Source organism: Lontra canadensis, unplaced genomic scaffold (assembly GCF_010015895.1).
Source record: "Lontra canadensis isolate GAN:19392208 unplaced genomic scaffold, GSC_riverotter_1.0 scaffold6, whole genome shotgun sequence".
Lineage (NCBI taxonomy): Eukaryota > Metazoa > Chordata > Mammalia > Carnivora > Mustelidae > Lontra > Lontra canadensis.
In genome coordinates this window covers 903419-908835 of record NW_022631000.1, presented here as the reverse complement: position 1 = coordinate 908835, position 5417 = coordinate 903419, and positions in this window count along the sequence as shown.

Below are 5417 nucleotides of genomic sequence, written 5' to 3'. Positions count from 1 at the left end.
TTAGCATGAATAACAATATCTAGAAAATCTATAACATTTGAATATTAAGCAAAATAATTGTAAGTAACCTATAGTTTAAAAAATATTACAAAGGAAATAAGAAAATAATTTGAACTACTAAAAATATATCAAAAGTTTTGGAAAGTAGATAAAGCAGTCCTTAAAGGGAGATGTATGGTTTTAAATACTTGTATCATGAAAAAGAAAAAAAAATGACCCAAGATTATCACTTAAGGAACTAGAAATATAGAAGCCAATTAATTCTTAAGTAAACAGAAGAGAAGAAATATTTAAAATGGGAGGATGTCAATGAAATAAAACCCCCAAATAAAGGAAAATAAATGAAGACCATAATTATTTTTTATTTATTTTTTAAGAGATTTTACTTATTTGAGAGAGAGAGCAAGCACAAGCAGGAGGAGTGGCAGAGGGAAATGGAGAGGGAGAAGCAGGTTCCCCATAAAGCCAGGGGCCTGATGCAGGGCCAATTCCAGGACCCTGAAATCACAACCTGAACAGAAGGCAGATGCTTAACCAAATGAGCCACCCAGGCACCCCCATAGAACACAAGGGGTGCCTGGATGGCTCAGTGGGTTTAGCCTCTGCCTTCAGCTCAGGTCATGATCTCAGGGTCCTGGGATGGAGCCCTGCATCGGGCTCTCTACTCAGTGGGGACCCTGCTTCCCCCTCTCTCTGCCTGCCTCTCCACCTACTTTTGATCTCTCTATCAAATAAATAAATAAAATCTTAAAAAAAAATAGAACACAAATTCCCAACATCAGGAATAAAAGGAATATACAGATTTTATAAATGTTAAGAAGTTAAGAAAGGAATAATAAGGAAAACGTACGTCAAGAAACACGCCAACTTAGATGAAATAGACAAATTCCTTGAAATAGGAATGTCTAGATGAAATAGGTGACATAGACAAATTCCTTGAAAACCCCAACTTACCAATTTTTTATTATGAATGTAGACACAAGTCCTTAACAAAATATTCATAAATTGAGCTAACATATCATGAACAACTGAAAGGAATAAAAGCGTGATTTAACACTTAAAAAAGTCACATTAACAGAGTAAAGAAGAAAATCATATGACTATGTAAGTGGATACAGAAAAAGCACTTGACAAAATACAGTACTCATTCACATAGAAATTTGTAATTGTTAGGAATAGAAGAGAGGTTCTTAGAACTAATAAGAGTCATTGATGAAAAAGATCTACAGTAACAATATACCTATGATGAAATATGTATGACACATTCCCCCTATAATTGGTAATAATATAAAGAATGTCATTCTCATCATTTATATTCAGCATTGCACCGGCAATCCTAGCTAGTACAATAAACTATAGAAAAAGTGGAGGAAAGATTTTATTAATGAAAAAGTTAAAGTAAAATTATTTTTATTGTACACAGCATCTCTTTTACATTGAAAATCTCAATCCCCCCCAAAAAAAACTACCAGAATAAGTGGTTTTAGTAAGTTCATAAGTTAATGGCCAATATAAGAAAATCATTTGTATTTTTATCTAACAGCAATGAACAGTTTGGAAATCAAACTCAAGCATCCAATATAGCATGTAAAAATAAAAATTACTGAGGAAAAAACATAACAAGAAGAGATGTGAGACCTTTATGTTAAAGCCTACAAAACACACTGTGGAGAGAAATAGCAACCTAAATAAATTTAAAGATATACCATGTTCATATATTAATATATTCATATACCATGTTCACATATTATTATTAAGATGTTCATTTTCCTAAGATTGAAATATAGGTTTAATGCAATGCCAATCAAAATATTAGGAGTTCCACTTATGCTTAAAATGTAATGTCTCAAGGGAATTTTCTCCTACTCCAACAATGAGAAAAAGATAATCTACAAAATCATAATTTTAATTAAACTCATCATAGAGCTGAAATTTCAAGGTAACCATGAGCACTGAATTCTGAATAGTAAAAAATTTCCCCCAAAACAGAAGGGACACACAAACTATTTCATATTTGGAAGAGGATAGGAGGCCAACATGAAAGCAGGTAAGAGAAATCAGCTTAAATTTTAACAAACTTAAGTGTGGCATAGTGTATCAACTTAGAATAAGCGGGAACCACAAACATAAGAACAGTTCAGGCAGTTCATATTCACTTACAAGCTTTTGTTTTTGTTTTTGTGTTTTAATAGACATTGACCAGGTGCTTACAAGATTTGGGGAAGGGGGGCACCTGAGTGGTCAGATAATTGTCTGACTTCGGCTCGGGTCCCGATCTCAAGGTCCTGGGATCCAGCCCCAAATCTGTCTCTCTGCTCAGCAGGGAGTCTGCTTCTCCCCGCTGTCCATGCTCTCTCTCACTCTCTCTCTCAAATGAGTATATAAAATCTTAAATAACAAAGAAAAAAACAGGAAAATAAAAGAAGAAGATTTTGGGAAGGGCAAGCACCTGGAGGGAACCTCCTTGGTGGTATAGACATGCAGGTGAAGGATGTCCTGGTGACTATCACTGGGAGACAAGCATGAAATTATATACCTGTCTTTGAGTTCATCTTTCATATGAAACAAAAACCTTAAAATACTGAAGAAGGAGCAGAAAATATTCCTGCCCATAAGACCCAGAGAAAGATCATTTCCAGGGGAAAGAGCTAGAAGCAAAACCAATCTGTCCATGTGCAAAGAGCAGAAAACTGCCATTTCTAGGAAAAATATTATTGCTTCTGGAGGAGGACATATATCTGACAAAGGACTTACATGCAGAGTGTATAGAGATGCCTACAAATCTTCAATAAAAAGATAAACACCATGAAATGGGCAAGAGTCTCAAACAGGCACTTCAGAAAAGAAAATGTATGAATGGGCAATAGTATATGAAAACTGTTCAGTATCATCACTGATCACCGAAATGCTAATTAAAACCACAACAGAATAGCATTTTATATCATTGTAATGGTTAAGTCTAGGAGGATTGATAATGCCATATGTTGGCACGTCTGTGGATAGACTGGGAGTGTAAAATGTGGGAACGTAGATTTTTTTAAAATGTCAAATCTACAAAACCAAACCCAATCAAGCAATGTATTAAGTAATTCTAACATGCAAAGTTTATCCCACAAGTTCAAGAATTATTTAACTTCAGAAAAATAATACCATAATTTATTGCATTACCAAATAAAAGATAAAACCATAATACCATCTTAACAGATGAAAAATGAAATATTCAGTGAATTCAAAATCCATTTCTTGTGAAAAATCTTAGCAAACTAAGAAGAAAAAGAAATTTCCCAAAGATGATGTTATTGACAAAACTTTAAAACAAATATCATTAGTCTGAAATAATGAATCTCTTTATTATTGTTTTTATTTAACACATTTTGAATATTTGAAACAAGGCAAGGAAGATAAAAGTGAGAGGAATAACAAAAGTGTCATTGTTCAGAGAGATCTTTTCGTATATATGTACTAAGCAAATATCCAACCAAACTATTAGCACTATTAAGAGAATTTAGGGAGGTATTGGATACATTCCTATTTATTACCCAAAACAATTTAAAGTAAATGAGGATAAAATAAGACATCAGAACAATAAAAGACATAACACTAACTTTGGTAATAAAAACATAATGTATATTCTTAAAATATATTAAAGAAGACTGAAATAAATGAAAACAGTACCACATTTGTGGCTGGGAATAAAAAATATTATTAAAGAAGGTAATTTCACCAACAATTATAAAATTGGTTTAATTCTAAAAAAATCTAATAAAATTTCTTATGTCTTAGGTTGATAACTAAAATTCAAATAAAAGTGTAAGAGTTTTGAGAAAAAAGATGTGGTAGAAGAACTCACCATACCAGATATCAAAATATATAAAAAAATCTATTACAATATAATAATAAAATCAGTGTAATACTAATGCACGAATGGAAAATCAGCCAGTGGGACAAAAAAATAAAGTTCAGAAATAGATGACCAAGTTCCTGTTTCAAATCATCAGATGGAAATTGGCCAGTTGTATAAATTCTGCTCAGATAATTAGCTTTAAGAAAAAAAATTATATTTAGTTTACGCTATTCTTTTAAAATTCTTATACTAATTAGAGAATATGAAAACAACAATTTGAATATTCTAGAATATTGAAATATATGTTATATTAGAAAACAAAATTTTAAAAAAGATACAAAAACCACAAACTATGAAAGCCTATTTAATTTGATTACAGTAAAATGAAAACTCCTGTATGACAAAACACCTCATAAATAAATCTAAAAGGAAAGCTACAAATGAAAAACACTTAGTGCAATGTTTAGCTGGTAAAGGACTTGTATCTGAAATCTATAATAAATCCTATAAATCAATGAAGAGGAGACAATTGCATAGAAAGACAATTGCATAAACTATATAAATATAACCTTTGCAGAAAAAGAAACTCAAATAACTAACAAACATAGATTTTCAAACTTACTGACATGAAGAATGGTTAAAATGGCTGAAATACTAAGCAATGATGTAAGGAAAGATCTTATATAAAGCGAGAGACTGATGATTCAGGAGAAACTAGAAGTGAAATGCTCCAGAGTAAATAAGCGGGCATGGGAGCCCAGAGCGTTAGGTCACAGGGCCCTCTAGTAGCACAGAGGGGAGGAGGAGAAGATGCATGTAGATTCAGGTACGTTTGTGGTTTGGATGGTCATGAATTTGGTTGACTCTTTTCAGGTGGATTTTTTTTTTCTTTTCTGTGAAGTAAAGGGTAATATCATCAATTAAAAATAAATACGGTCTGAGATTGAGAAAGAAGTTGCAATTTGAATATAGAAAAAAATTAAAAATAATATTTGGAGAAAGTAGGAAGGGAAGTTGATTGAGAAAAAGATAAGGTTTGCAATATCACATTTATTTGTAAGATCTATTTTCCAGAGCAGATAATTGAGTTGATAGAGGTTAGAGATTTCTGAGAAAAAAAAGCAAAAAAAAAAAAAATTCAATGGTTTTATCAGGATAATTATAGAAATTCTGGATCATGAAGGAAGAGAATAAAAGGTGGTTAAAAAGGTAGAAATAGAAGAGTCAATGAACTGGGGAGCCCAGAAGGATAACGTCCACATATAAATAAACCAGAAAGATTAGAGGACATGATGGAAGGGAGGAACTTAAATTCATAATTTTTAGAATTGGAGCAATTTGTGTAGTAGCATGTTCTAGGAAGTAACTGATGGAGAAAGTTGTCAATTACAGATATTCAGGATTTGGATAACTTGTCCACATGAACATTCAGTAGGTTAGAGCAGAAAACCATAAACCTGGGATCAAATTCCTAAAAATTAGGGGTAAGTGACTGGGTATTAGGGAGAATGCAGTGACAAGAGAGTGGAGATCGTTATATAATATCTGGAATAATCTCTCCTAAAACAGAGAA